The 15,395-nt window shown below is 45.1% G+C and overlaps 2 long non-coding RNA genes across 11 annotated transcripts; one reads left to right on the top strand and one right to left on the bottom strand.

Moving 5' to 3' along the window:
• The first annotated feature begins 677 nt into the window (after positions 1–677).
• Gm14114 lies at positions 678–14,036 on the top strand. Of its 6 annotated transcripts, none has more exons than XR_003953935.1 (5): positions 678–898; positions 1,094–1,204; positions 1,621–1,766; positions 4,060–4,146; positions 12,886–14,036. It is a non-coding gene; the product is annotated as a predicted gene 14114 (long non-coding RNA). The 6 variants fall into 6 exon arrangements; XR_375065.4 differs by adding an exon at positions 4,541–5,368 and having other exon boundaries at positions 679–898; positions 1,094–1,766; XR_003953936.1 differs by having other exon boundaries at positions 1,094–1,766; positions 3,700–4,146.
• Gm34978 lies at positions 1,068–7,408 on the bottom strand. 5 transcript variants are annotated; one of them, XR_003953939.1, is made up of 3 exons: positions 5,820–7,408; positions 2,380–4,878; positions 1,068–2,281 (listed from the first exon to the last, which is right to left on the bottom strand). It is a non-coding gene; the product is annotated as a predicted gene, 34978 (long non-coding RNA). The 5 variants fall into 5 exon arrangements; XR_003953940.1 differs by having other exon boundaries at positions 5,902–7,408; XR_003953938.1 differs by having other exon boundaries at positions 6,529–7,406.
• Positions 14,037–15,395: the final 1,359 nt, after the last annotated feature.

The following is a 15,395-nucleotide window of genomic DNA, read 5'->3' as shown; positions in this document are numbered from 1 at the left end:
AAAGAGAGTGAAGGTTTCTTTTCCCTCCATTGGCTTACAAAAAAAAAAAAAAAAAAAAAAACCTACCATATTATGTTTTCTCTCCTCCTGCACTAGGCTTTATGAATTTCAGCTAGCAGTGCATGTGTGTGTGTTCAGTTTTGATACCTATCTATCTCTTTGTGTGTTAGTGAGTAGGATAGAAAAAATGCAGACAACAGAGTAACAGAAAAGAAAATATCTTATGAATAGTCTTAGACACAGTTAATATTATTGATGATATTCTGTAATAAAGTGGAACCACAGGACCAGGGTTTGTATAGTTACTTGCTTAGTGAACTGGCCCCATGTGCCAGGAGAAAAATGAAATCTATTTTAGCTTCTAAGGATTTTGAGCATATCCTGGTTTGTTATTTGTTTTATCTTATATTTTTATTTATTGGTTTATTTTTTAAGTGGGTCTATTTTTTTCAAGGTCTTCTGTAGGTCACACTGACCTCCAGCTCGCTTTTCAACTAAGAGTGAGCTGGAACTCTTGATTCTTTGATCTCTACCTCCCAAGTGCTGGATTACAGGCAAGCACCACAGCATCTGGCCTATTTCATATTTTAAAAGAGAGTACAAGTTGGCTGGATCTAAGATTTGTGCAGAAAACTTTAACTACTACCTAGCTTCACTGTAGTCTCTGTCGACAGAGACTGGCCCCTCCTGGCCCTCCAGGCTCATTTTAGGGAAACTGGATATGAGAATTAGATTCCTTCTAAAACTGAATTTGACAATAGTTTAGAATATCTACATCGGTTGACAGATTGGTATTCCTTCCCAAGATAGGGATGGCTTCCTTTTTTTGTCTATTCTTTCTGCAGGCCTATGAGCCTAAATGCTGAGGGCTGGCTCCAGTGCTCTGCACCAAGATAAGGTTTGCTACACACTTGTTTCTTATATGTATAATTAAATTATAATGTAACATTGATTGGTTTGTTCATTTTAAAAGATCCAGCTAGTAAAAATAGAAAAAGGGGGAAGCATGAAAATAAAATAAGTTTATGGTTTACAAATAAACCCCCCAAATAGGTATTTAACAGCAAACATTTATTTTTTTTTTCTTTATTAGTACTTGTGGTGTGCAGAAAAACAGGACAGCCTCATTGCACTGGAGTTAAGAAAACCATCCTTGGAAATGTCTTCACCGACCTGGCTCCATCTGTATTTCACACTATCCACAGTGAGTAAAGAAGACACAGGGATTCGGTCAAATCCACCCTCCAGAAAAACTGCAGAAAAAGGATACTAGCAGTTGAAGTCGACTGTCGTCTATGTAATTCCCTCAATTAAAATCTAGATTTTAAGAAAATGGGAGATGTGTATGGGCTTCCAACAAACTCTCCGCTGAACTCTAAAGCTGGGACTACGCTTTCCCAAAAAAATTTTCCTAAGCAAGAGGTCCCATCAATCCGCGTGGGGCTTGCGTGTCTCTTAAGAGTGGTTAGAGAGCCCCCATCCCCCAAATCTAGACGCACCGGCGCTGGGTGAACCATTCTGGGCTGTCAAAACACAAGGCGCCGTGCTCAGTCTCAATAACTCCAGTGATGATTAATGAGCGGCTTGATCATTTAATATCTCATGTGATTAAATTATAAGGCGTGGGGGAAGGGAGCTCCGCACACTCCCGGCCGCGGTGGGGGACACGGACCAGCCAGCGGGTACCGGCAGCGCTCGAGCCTTACACTCCAGCTTCGAAGGTTGCCTGGAGAGGCTCCGCCACCGTGGGTCCGCGCCTTCCCAAGGTCAGTGGGTCTGCGGAGAGGGAGGGAGGAAGAACCCGGGTGGGGGAAGGGGTCGCTTTCCGAGAGGAGGTGAGGGGAGGGGAGGTGTGGACCCTGGGTAGCATCGGTCAACGCTGCCCACTCTTCTCATGGCAAAGTAGCTAGCTGGTCACAGGAAAACAGTCGCAGGCAGGGAACTGTCAGATCTTAAATCTCCTTCCCTCTGCCGCAGTCTAGGATGTTTCTGAGGCTAAAAACGCCCTTGGAAAGAAGGAACCGGGGGGCTTGGAGTTTGTGCGTCTCCACCCGGCCCCCGCCCCCACTCATCTTGACCTTGAATGGCTTTTCCTATACTCACCTGGTGACCGTCGGGTAGGACCACCCGAAGCCACTCTTCCAGAGGCCGCAGTTCCTGGCCCAATCTTGGGCTGACCTGTGTTCACGCCAGCCCAGGGTTCAACCTGGAAGGTGTGTGCAGCCGCCCCATCAAACCGATGTGCTGGAACTGCAGAAGCCTCAGCAAAACTAGGGGTTTCCTAGTTGTTTGGGGGAACGGAACCAGAACCGTGAGGAAACGGGTTCCTTTGCATTTTAAAAGGGGTTCAGCTGAGATTCGGGTGTGACCACCTCTTACCTCCCAAGAAGAGAGCTCAGGGCCGCGCAGAGTAAAAGCGCGGAGGCTGGACGCTCCGCAGAGGCTGTAGCTACACAGTTCTGCCTCCGGCGAGGCAGGTGGCTAGCGGCCTTTGCAGTTCAATAGGGCTAAGATTCCCCGCTGGGGACAGAAGCCTCAGAGGGGTCCTGAGAGGCAGCTGGTGGGACCCGGGGAACGCCACCTCTTATTTCACGACCCTATTTTTAGGCTTTACCATTTAGCCAGAGGTGAGCAGGCCCTCCTGGAGCAGACCCTAAGAAACTGCATCCCAGAGATATGTTGAGAGCCAAAGTAGAAGGATAAAAATCAAAATACCATGTCCAGAATTGCAGAAGGCCCCTAGCTAGGCTGAACTTTTAGCTCAGAAATGGTCACGGGTGGGGGTGGGGGCTCGAGAGCTAGGGGAACCGCGGGTGGAAACCAGGATGCCTCCTTTCTTTTAACCAGGAATAAAAGGGTAAGGGTCTGAGAATAGCGCGTTGGTGTTCGGTGCTTTGGGCTGTAGATGTGGCTATGCCTCCGTCAGAGAAATGATTGCAAGCTTCCTAAGGCAGCTACTTGGATAGAGAAAAATGACACCCTTCCCACCTAATTTCATTTGAAAATAGCACCACTATTTTCAAATAGTGGAGGGAAGAAAACCACTAATAACTAAGTATACCTGTAAATATGCCGTGATATAGAAAAATGTGCCATAAGCACGTATGTATATGTATGTATCTTATTGTGCATGCAAATGTATATATGACACATTATATATGCCCAAAGAAAATGAAAAGAAACCTACCCATCTAGAGCAGAAACAAACCCTATACACAGAGGTTTGGCCTGAAATGACTCCAAGTTAACAGATGTAAACTCACAAGAATTTCAGGATATTCTTCCTCCAGGGAGAAAAAAATTCTGAAGGGGGAGGAGGTGGTTGGTAGAAGGGAAAATTGTGAAGGGTGGGGAAGTGAAGGGGCCTGGAAGGTGAAGGGCCTGGAAGCTGCTTTGGTCCTTGGCCTTAAGTGTTGTGGCTTAAAACCTGGACAGACCTGCATTCTAAGGCTGCTCTTCTGTCCGGGGCTCAGGCTCTAAAGAGGCCACTCCCCTCAAGGTGTTAGAGAGGGTTTAAGGTCAAAGCTGTTGTCTCAGTAGATAAAGCAGAAGTTTGAAGAAAGGCAGGCCCAGAATATTGCCTTTGTGACTCTGGGGTACTGACATGCCCCAAGGCTAACATGTAGTTTCCGGTGGGACACTTTTGTTCCAGTAACTAAACCCATCCTTTCGTTTGTCTTTCATCTGTGCTTTACTCAGACACTGCTGGCCCCATATCGGGTTCTGCCAGAAACTGGCTTGGATCTACAGAGAATCAATTTTAAAGTCCTGTGTGAACCCTTCTCTTCCTACCATACACACCAAATTGCTGTCTGGTGCAGGCAACTCCTTATACAAGATCTAATGTGGGCTCCGAGGAGACCAGACAGGGAAAAGCCTAGAGAGTGTGTCTTGGAAAGAACTACTGTGTTCTCAATATTAACTTGGGATAAGGAGGTGGGAGCATGGCCAAACTGGGTTTTACTATCTTGGTTATCTGTTGGCTCAACAATGCGGCCAAGATACTAAGGATTCCTAAAGTTTCGAAAAGAGAGTCAGTTTTATTCTCTTATTCCCAAGATCACTTCAGTTTGATGATGTCGGAGATCTGCAGAATAGCATCCAAATCGGTGATGCAATCGGCCGCATTGTGCGCTAGACTTGTGGGTAAGCGATCTAGAGGGACCTTTTCTTCCTCCGGAGCCCGAGTTGCGTGCTTTGATTTCACCCCTCACTCTCCGCCCTGCCGCCCAGCATCATTTAGGCCAAGATCGGGTATAATGGGAAACACCATCAGCAGACAATTACCCTTTCAGAGGATTCACTTCTCCTCACAGACACTGTTATTTGAGAAATAGGATCATTTGATTTCATATTGCACTAAATAACACCCAGCCGGTTCAAATTGCCAGCTTCTTAAAAACCGCCCATTGGAATAAATTGCAGCGGCCTCTTTTGCTTTTCTGGCCAATACTGTGGGTACCGGGCAGAACTTGCAAAAATAACTATAAAGCCAACTCTGAGCAGTCTCCATCGTGTTTCCCTCTCCCAACTTTGACAGGGCTCAATCACTTGACTTTGGAATTAAAATGCACAGCTTTGGTCGCCCCAGGAAGCGCTTCGAACCACAGGTGCATAAGCATTCATCAGAGAAAGACAGTGCGGGGCAGAAGACATAGAGTTCTCTGTCCAGCTAGGTCGCCTTGAAGAGTTAGTGTGCTCGAGGACTGCTACAGGTCTGGGCTTCACTAGCGGTGTCTCGCCCTTCCGGTCCCAGGTCTCTCCTCCTCAGAGCCTTGTCACTACCGCCACCGCCAGCAAAACTTCACGCTCTCCAGCAAGGCTTTTTCTTCTCTAGCGGCTAGAGCCAGTCTGGGATCCACGACCCCAAGGGTCCACCTAGACAGCCAAAGGAGAAAGCTGCATTGGGGCATCAGGCCCTAGTGGAATGGGAAGGAGGAGAAGACTAGAAGCGAGCAGAGAACATTAGTTCACTGAACACGCACCACCATAGACATTTTAGAAAAAAAAAATTTAAGCCCTCTGAAGTTGACCGTTTTGCTCTGGTTTAATTGACGCTGTTCAACTGAGTGACAATTGTTCTGCGGATGGGGCCATCCATCCCCACCCCCGCACTCAAAAAAAAAAATAGTCTTTGCTTCTTGGTTCCTTCATGCCAAGGGGCAAAGTGTGTTTAAGACAGTTTTGGCAAACATGTCCTTTGGAGCTTTGCTTTGTTAGATTTGTGTTTATGTACTTCGGGGAAGGTGGATTAGATTCTTCCTCTCCAAGATAAACTGAAGGCGGGATCCTGGTGCCTTTCCCTGGCGCACCCCCATTGCTGGCAGGAGCAAGAAGGAATCTTTTGGTGGGCCAGTTATACTAGGAGGTTAGTGACCTACTGGGGAGCTTTCCCCTTTTGGTGGGTCTGGGAGGAGCAAGGGAGAAGGGAGCTATGGGTCTGGGCCTTTTGGTAAGGTTCCAAGAGCCTCAAATTCCTCTGTATTGGGCTGGCGCTTGGGGCAGAGTCGGTGGAGTCTGGGAAGACATGGGCTGTCCAGCTACTATGGGTTGTTGGGGAAGCAGAGGATTTCACTGGGCATTTGGCCTCGTTCTGAGAACCCTTAGCCTCCGAGCTCCATAGGACAGCTTTTCTTCCTCATCAATAAAAGTCTATCCAAGAGCCCCAGTGTACCACCACCCCCCACCCCCAATACAAATCTGGGCTGTGAGCCTTGGATGCTGTCCTCTGGAACTGAGGAGAAAAACGTAGGACTCGACTTCCCAAACCTCCAGATCTGGCCTTGCGTATCCGGATCCAGGGCAAGTCTGGGACTGACCTCTGCATCCCTCTGGCGCCAGCTCCAGGCGGTCCTTAACACTAAGGCGATCGTGCAGTCCCTGGCGCCGCACTTAGCTCACCTCGAGAGCCTCCAGGCGGGTCATCCTCAATTGGAGTGCCCCCTTTCAACTCCCCACCTCTTCCGGGTGGACTGCAGACCCCCCCCCGCACCCCTCTTTCTGCCAAGTGCTAAGGCCACAAGGGCAGCTTTTCTAAGAGGTTGGAACCAAGCGGTTAAATTCCGCGGTTCAGGAAAAGCGGTCTTAAGGCGATCCAAAGTTCACTGCCTGTGCAAACCGAACCTCAGAGTTTCTGGTTGAAGAGCCGTGCGCCCTAGCAACGGACTTGGGGCCGCTGCAGAGGCTGCTGAGTAGTAGACTACGCTCCAGGAGCCACCGAGGGGACTCCCCGGAGGATGTGGGAGGACCTTTCCCTTCTCACAAGCCTTGACACTCTTCTCCCCGGCCGGAGTCGGGAGAGTGTAAATTAGGGCGGACCTCCAACATCAGCTGGGGAAGTCATGCCCGCCCGGGCTAGGCCTAGAAGCCTAGGTGGGACAGCTGTTACAGCTCCTGTCGCTTTGGGGAGTGGCTAAGTAGGTCAGCCACTTTGCCCACTATTACCGCCCCCCACGGTCGCTCGCGTGTCAGTGCCGGTCCCCGCGCCACCCTCGCTAGCGCGTTGTCCCTTCAGGTCGCCGCGTTTACCAGCGCGTTTTGTTCCGCAGTTGGATTCCAAGCTGAGGGGCTGTAACCGTGCTCTCCTCCGACGGACGCTAATCAAGTAATTTCCCCATCCCAGTCCCATCAAATTGCTCTTTAGCTGTTGAACCACGGAGTTTTGCTCGTCTTTTCACATGCTAATCACGCCCATTCAACGGCTCTCGGTGGGGCTGTTTGTCGCGGGATAAATCTCCTTGTTTGCCCGCTGCATGATTAATTGATATTGTTGTCTGGCTTTTGTGGGGACCGCCAGGAGCTGAAAGGCGACGCGTTGTGGCTGCGCCGGGGGCCGCTGGAGACATCTTCGGGCTGCGGAGGTCCCCGCAAGGTCGGGCCAGGGCTGATGACATTATGCGCCCGATTTGGTTTTCCTTATTAGAACGATGATGAAAGACTTGGAGACCCCAGTCTTTACAGCTCACCACCCGGGCGCAGAAAGCACACAGCATTTAAGCCACAAGCGCAGACAAAGCCCTGGCATTTGCTCAATTCAGGGAAATGAGTTGGGTGTCCAAACAGGAGACAATTACATCTTCTTTCGGCCCACCCGGGATTTCAGTGGAGCTGAATGTGGAAATACCAAGTAGAGGTTTGGATTTTCAAACAAAGATTTTTTTTAAAAATTGTTTTTTGATTGAGGACGCTAAAGATGAGAAAAACAGTTAAAGAACCAGCAAAGGGAGCCATCGCTGCTGCAAACAGCGGTCCAGCAGACGCCTTGCAAAGGCGCCTAGGCACTGGACACTGCTTGTCAATTTGCAGAAGTGCGCTGTTCTGCTAACCGGCTTGCTAGCCACCACCAAAGTCCGCCCAAATGAGGACTAAGGCCCCAGTCACCCTGCAAATTCCCATTTTATTTAACGGCATCGTTCCCTACTCGATGCTGTATTTTTCTGTAGTGCAACCAAACCTCCAAATTCCTTTGCCCTTCTCCCGCCCCCCCCCCGGCCCCCGCACCCCTCTTCTGCACCCTGGGGTTTTATCCTCCACGGACATCCCTAAAACTAGGAGATTCAATTAAACAATTCCAGTTACGCAGAGCTCCTACGGTCTGCTTATTGCAAATATTTCCTTTTTCGAGTTCTTAAAAGAAAAAAAAAGGCAAAGCAAAGAAAAGAAACTGTCGCCTTCGCTTTCACTGCGCGCGGGGTAATTGATAGGCGCCATCAGAGGTCAGAATTTGCATAAGAATTAAGAGCAGTAAATTAATTTAATATTCCGTGCACATCTCCAATTATTCCTGGAGACCTTTGTCTCCGCGGCTGCCAGAGAGGGGATTCAGCTGCTCTTCAACCAAACAACATCTGTGCGGTTAATAATTTGATAAACAGCTCATACAAATAGTTTCTGAATTATCTGGCTGCCCAATGACTATTCAGTTTGGAAACGTTTTGGCAGGGTCTCCCTGAGTCCTCTGAGGGTCTCGGGCTCCCGCCCTGACATCAGCAGAAGACAATGTGTAAAATAAGTCATTATCATTGAGTAATAATCCTAACCCTTAAAAAAAAAAGCCACAGCCTGGGTGTACAGGGTTAGAGCAGGTCATCTGTTAGAGATTTCGCCTGTGATGAATAAACAGGCTGGGGCTGGGCAGAATGTAGAGCACACTGTGTATAGGAAAGCCTTGGGGTGCTGAGGAGAGTGCAGAGATGTGCAGCTAGACCTCAGAGAAGAGTCTTGTGGAATGATGAACTAGAAGAAAACCAAGGTGTGGGAGAGGAGCCGATGGAGATGAAGTTTTCACTATGTTGCTTCTGTATCTTTCATTTTTCTCTCTACACATGTGTTATTTTAAAACAAATAATGCACACAAAAAGTCACAGGCCCAGAGAGTAGGTAAGCTATGTTGGCCCCTGTGGGCTTTGACTCATTTGTTTCTATGCTCCTCTTGGAACATACCTCCTCCTTTCCACCATGACTCACCCACCAGTGTCCTGAAAACAGCTTCTCACAAAGCTCAGGTGAGAACAAGGCAGATGGAGAGGGCCCCCCAAAAGCTTTAAGTTGGCCCAAATAGAGAACCAGCCATTATAAGATGATGCTGTCCTATCTCAAACGCAGTCCCAATTTAGACACAAACCCCTCACTGTTACTGTCTGTAACACACCGAAGATGTCATGACTGTCATTGTGCTCTTTTATCTTCCTGCCGCCCTCAGCAAAGCCTCTTCCTGACAGAAAGTCTAGAAAGGAACCATTTGATCTTGAATGAGACTCAGACTGCTCTAATTCTTGCAACCTGTGCATTGCAGCTGTTTACAACATATATGCGTTTATCCTGGAATTGTTCTGCAGTGACTTCAATGTAACAGGGGTTCCACAAGAGTCTTTATCTCTGTCTATACATTTCCAGGCGTTTGATGTACACACCTCATACAGTCAGTATTTGACTTTCTATTTCCCACATTGCTCACAATCTAAGCACTTGAAGGCACTGAAAACTACCCAGAAGTTCCGAGGAGTGTGGAGCCAGTAATATGATAGTAATGAGCCCCTGGTAGCACTGAGCTTGAAAGGCAGGCAAACCCTTCAGGCTCTAGGTCTAAACACACAACATTACAATGAATACAATGCTTGCCTGGGCTCAATTGAAGGATTCCGTTTCCAGAAAACAAGTCATCATGTCATTCGAATAGGACAATAGTATTTCTACTAGGCACATCCATTTCTATTTTTAACATTTTCTTCTTGCATTTCATTAAGTTTCTTTCACAGAACTGTAGATACAGTGGGGCCTTGAAGGCTTTTATATGCATACAAATCGTCTCTGTTATTGATTGGGAGGATATCTGTATATTATTACTACTACTACTACTACTACTACTACTACTACTACTACTACTACTACTACTACTACTACTACTTTATTCAGACTTCTTTAGTCACTCCAAATGACTTGAAAACATTTATCTTCTTAAATGGAGCATTATCAATTCTTTGGGGAGACATTCTAATTTTAAACACCGACATATTCAATTGCTTAATCTCCAGCTCTGATGTTACTTGTTTTCATGCTTAAACTCTACCCCTTTAGGTTCTTTTACACTCTATATTTATCTTCCCTAAATGTTTGACTTTTTTTTTTCTTTAAAGCAGCAAGGGCAGAAAGGAGGTTAGTAAATAAGAAGGCAGATGACATTACATTTTTGACTCCGTGAGAAAAGACACAAATCATGAAAAGTTGAGATTCTTCTCTTACTCTGTTCAGACAAGCTTTCTGCACACTATTCACGTTAGTAAGTTTGGAAAGGTTGCCTTTATGAATGCTCGGCTCTTTGGTGAGGAAACGTATTGCCAATGCAGTCTACTACGTCAGGCATATCTTTGGAAGGAGGTTTGAGCATAACCAGAAATTGGTCCATTGTGTTTGTGAAGGTAGCCACCTTCTTGTGTGGAGTTCAAATAAGAAGTAACCCTTCCTCTTCATGCTCATGAGCACTTCAAAATATTCGGGGCCATTGTAATGATCATTTGGTGATATAAAGGATAAAAGTCTTAGGGTCCACTATGGCTCAGCAGCAGGTAAAGGCACTTGTCACGAGCTTGCCAATCTGAATTCCAATTCTCTAGCCACATGCGGTAGAAAGAGAGAACTGACTCCCACAAATTGTCCTCTGACCTCCATACAAATGCCATGGCACGTGTGGTGTCTTTTTTTCTCTAGATGAATGAATGAATATAGTTTTAAATTTAAGAACCTCCCCCCAACACAGAAACTTTGATAATTTCTCACTAAAGTTGAAAAATAAAACACATACCTATGTCTTGGGGAAAATTTAAATGCCAAGAGATAGAATGAGGATTTAAAGATTCAGTGTGTTCTTTATTAAAATAAAGAATTTTTCCCCCTTCCAGGCTGGGAAGCAAACCGAAGCTCTTTAAGATCATCCGACTAGGATGTTTTCTTTTCTTGAAAGGAACAATTAGTGCATAGCCACAAAAGTCTTCCTATAAACAAATTCTTCTGACTTATTTACTTCGGTTGATCTGAACAAATACATTCTTTTACATATGTGGTCAACTTAATACTTAAAATTTATACACACACACACACATATGTATATAAAGGAATATGAAAAAAGGATAGCTTCCTCAACATGGCATTTGAGACTTTCTATAGCACGGCTGGAATCAAAGTGAAGCACAAAGGAAAAGTTGTGGGCAGAAAAGCTAATGGTTCCTCTTGTGTCTTCACTTAGCTGCAGGCAGTTGAGTAATTGCCTAATTTCCAATGTCACAGACAATAGTCTGCCACTTTTCATCAATTTATTTTCTTCTTGTATTATATACATGGCTGTCCATCTGAACTGCGTTTCTTCACCTCCTTTGCAGCTGTATATGGCCCCTGGGACTACATTCTCACCAAAGGGACACAAGCAGATTGGTGTGCAGACTCTCTTCCTTCTTGCTGTCTGGGACCATGCTAATGGAAGCTCTGGGGTCCCACGATGTCCTCCTGGATCAGAATCATCTCTCTTACTGGGGAGAAATGAATTTCTATTTTAATTTAAAACTTTCATAGTTTCATTCAATTTTTTAATGGCATTTATCTGAAGCAATCTTCCTAGCTTTGATTTTCTTAACTATGGAATGAGAATATGATAGTTTGGACTTCTTCAAAAGCAAGCAGTGTTTTAAAGGATGGTCCCAGAAAACACCATTAGTTGAGAGATGGGAAGAAAGGCAACTTTCTGGTATCAGGGAAGGGGAATTCCACCACAGTATGTTCTAAAGTAAATTATTATAGTGGGCGACTAGAATGCAATTCTTTGGAAGAGCTAGGGAGACTGTGAGCCTGTATGAATTGGAGTATTCACGCTCTGGCCACTCTGTTATTAGCTGAAGGTTATTCTTTGTGTGTATGACTTTCCAAACACTCTGTTCTATTACATAGGCAAAGTTAGCTTCTGAAGGGAAAACCAAGGTGCTGGTGGTTTGGACATTAAACTGGTACACGCTGATGTATAAAAGAGAAGTAACTATAGACAGGACACTGGGTAGCACTTACCAGAGGAGTTTAAAATAGGTGGCCTTAAGATATACTTCCTGTATTAAAAAGTTATTAGGGTTCAATATTAATATGTATTCTTCTAGCTGATATCTGAAATGCCTACTCCAGCTGAATTGGTTTACAAACTTAAGAGTTTCTCAAGTATCATATGCATTTGTTCTTATTTTCCTTCTGTCTTTTCATGGGGAAATCAGTTACTTACTCTTGGATTCCCTTCATTAATGCTGAATCATTTATCTATTGCTCTTTAAGCAACCACCCTGGGACTTTACAGCTTAAAGCAACACTTTCTGTGGGTCAGAAGTCCAGGCAGAGATTGCTGGGCACTTATTCATGGAGGCTCAGCATTTATGGAGAAATTCTAAGATGACTGCTCATCCCCTAGAACCTACATTCACATGACCTCTCATCATTCTATGGCCTAACACCTGCACAACAGTTGGACTGTAAGAGAAAGACTGTGGACAATACTGGTCTATTAAAAGCTGAGACATTCTAGGATCCAGGAAATGTCCTTCTGGTCTCATTCTATAGGTCAAAACAGTCACAAAAGTCGGACTAGGTTCAATGGAAATTGGCTCCTCTCCCTGATGATAGGAGTGTTGTTAGATGGGAGGAACTTGGGTACTGTCCATCCTGCCCACAAAACCCTCTTTCCACGTATTCCAATCCCCAGGACACATTTCTATCCTCCATCATGTAGGAAGCCATTCCCACCATGCTAGCCCATAAGGGTCTTCTACTCTATTGTTAGAGCATTTATCAGCTGTACTTATTAAATTTTCCTTAATTACTTATTGTCTTGTGAAATTCTTTGTGGCAGCTTATTGTTGGATCTTCCAGGACAGAAAATAGAAGATGGAGTTCCAAGATCCTCTCGAACAGTTTGGAGCAGGTGGTGGATTCTTAGTTCATGCTCATGCCCACACGAAGGACAGAGCCGTGAAGGCCAGGCAGAGAGAGTGACCAACATATATGCTCTTATATTAACACCTAGAGTAGTAAAACTCATTACTAGTGTCTTATTCTAGAGTATTCAACTATACATTCTGAAAATTAATATTTTTAAAAAATCCTCCTAGCATACATGAGACCTGCCTGGATAACACCCATACATCTACACTCAGAAATTCTTGTGAATGTAATGAGTCACCTGGAATGCCCAAACAGCTTTCTCTTCCCAGATGCTAGAAGCTCCACCATAATGTTCTAGCCTCCTGGTTAAGCAATAACTGCTGGTGATAAAATTGGTACAGGAAGGGTATAAATTTGAATATCTGTGTCTTGGTGTAAAGTAACTGATGAGAACAATGTTTCTTTTTTCTCTTACAGAAGAAAGCACAGCAGAATGAGTTTTCTGGACGATCAGAGGTTCCTGGTGCTGAGGAATGGAGACATGAGAATGAGGTATTCCCACGGACGGATCATCTCCCTTCACTTCAGCCAGGCTTGTGGGCCAGGAGACAGACCAAATTATGTGTTATCCTGGGCAGTAGGAAGTAGCACACATGTCCATGCAAAGCAGAGAGACATGAAAACATGGAACCAAGGGAAAATTTCAGAACAAATAGAAAAAGTTTGTATGGCTTGGTAGTCAGTTGATGGATAGTCCTCAAGTCTCTGGACTCTAGTCTCCGAGGCTGTGACTCTACTCTTAATCCTTAGGTTTCCAAAGGCAGAAGAAGCCTGTGGGAGAATGGGCCATCATGTCCCTATGTCCCTCAGATACACACAGGTTCTCTCTCTCTCTCTCTCTCTCTCTCTCTCTCTCTCTCTCTCTCTCTCTCTCTCTTTCTCTCTCTCTCCCCTCTGTCCTTCCTCCGCCTCCCTCTTCTTTCTTCTCTCTCCTCCCTTCCTTCCTTTTCTTCCTCCTCCTTATTCTTTGCTCCTTCTTTTGGTACAATCACCAAAAGAAGCTCTGTAGACAATTGGAATGACCAGAAGACTGACAAGACTTCCTCAGTTGATCCTACTGACCAGGGTGGGGAGTGTTTATGTAACTTCTTCAACATGTTCTTTCTGCAAATCTTACCCCCCACCCCACCTCCTAAGTAACTGGCTTGAATGATCATTTCATATCAAAAGATTACTGTATCATCTAAAGACTTCTTGCCTCAGCTGTCCCCCTGGCTATGGGTATCAGGCGAGTCCAGGAGGTTTCTTCACGCTCATTGCCATGGTTAGCACCATTTCGTGTACTGATAACTGGCGTGCAGAAACTGTGTTCTTTGGGGGTTCTTGGAGGTTTGTAGTGGCTATTCTCTGCTCCAAGGAGGTAGAATAGAACACATGGATCACACCTAGGTTTAAATTGCTCTGTCAGTAGCTGCATGATTGTGGGCACATTGGAATACCTCTTTTAGATATATGAAGACATTTCCTCATCTGTAAAGTGAGGGTAGCCACACTCAACTCACAGGATTGTTGGGAGTAGTATATAAGTAAGTACACACTGATTCTAATAAATAACTTTTAAAACAAGAGTCTTTTTGTCATTTGTTCTCTGATCATTTCACTATGTCACCATGATGCACACTCTGCATATACAGGTCCCACCAGTAGACTTACACGTAAGTACCTGAGACACATAAAGATAGAAAAGAATGCCAGAGTAGGTAGACTTCTGTCCCTCCTGTTAATTGAGGAGAAACTTCTGGTGCCAACTTGGGGGAGAGTCATAAAGCGGAGGAAGCACCAACCATAACAGACAGGGATTCTGCTGTAAAACACGTGAGCTGGTATAAAACTCGAAGATGTACCTTTTGTCTAGAACATCCACTACCAAATTACATATGGACTAAGCATTCTTCTTCTACGTCATCACCCTCTAAGATTATAGAGGAAACCCTTCCCAGTGGATAACCCTTGCTTTTGAGTCACCAATGTGCTGTCCCCTTTGAGAGCTACTCATACTGATGCTTCCTCCCCGCTGGGAACTTCTGTAAACACTCCTTGTTCCATTATTATCCTGATGAGTGACCAAACTCCTCCACACACTCATCCCTCCAAAAAGAAGCCTCAAGTAACCCTCCTAACATCTTCTCCTCAGGCTGTTTGTCAGTTGATGGCACTACAGAATTTGCAGTGTGCTTACAACATCAGTGGAGCAAACATCTCTCCACTGACTCCAATTTACCTGAAGCACTCTGATGAGGGTGCCTTTGTTTGTCCTTTTCAATTAGTCATTTGTCAGAAAGCCAGGACCAGGAGATTTCAGGAAGGACAAAAGGAGCCCTATCTCTTTACAAAACTCCTTTCAAAAAAAAAAAAATGAAGAGGAGGGAAAGTGCCTGGAGAAAATTAATTTTAAAAAGATAAATAACACACTTATCTGGAAAATTGCAAGAACTGAAAATTGCACTCAGATCTTCAAGCTTCTGGAGGGTGTATGTATTCTTGGGTGTCATTTCCATCATTACGGAGCGTGTCCACTTCCAAGGGTGGGTCTTTCCCAGAGAAATCGAGGCATTTGGAATTTGGTTTTCTGTGTGCTATTATGAAAAGCTCACAAAGGGCAGATCTGGACAGCAGTCAGGAACATAAGAGCAGCAGCCCCTTAATGCTACTGGCTTGAGGTGGTATAAGCATTTGGCAGTCCTTAAATCCCTAGCATTCGTAAAATTGAAAGAAAGTTGTTGCTTCAACGCACAGTTATGAAGTTTTGCCCACAGTCACTAACAAGGGAAGGGGAATCAGGTATCCTTGCTGAATGCACCATTTAGAAGCTTTTATGACTTTATCTCTACTTTTTGGGGGACGGGGAGGGGGAAGGGTTTGCACAATCTCTTTTTTTTTTATTTATTTATTTATTTTCCATTTTTTATTAGGTATTTAACTCATTT

Source organism: Mus musculus, chromosome 2, assembly GCF_000001635.26.
Source record: "Mus musculus strain C57BL/6J chromosome 2, GRCm38.p6 C57BL/6J".
NCBI classification, from domain to species: Eukaryota; Metazoa; Chordata; class Mammalia; order Rodentia; family Muridae; genus Mus; species Mus musculus.
The sequence above is the reverse complement of the archived record's forward strand: the minus strand, read 5'-3'. Positions and strand labels throughout refer to the sequence as shown.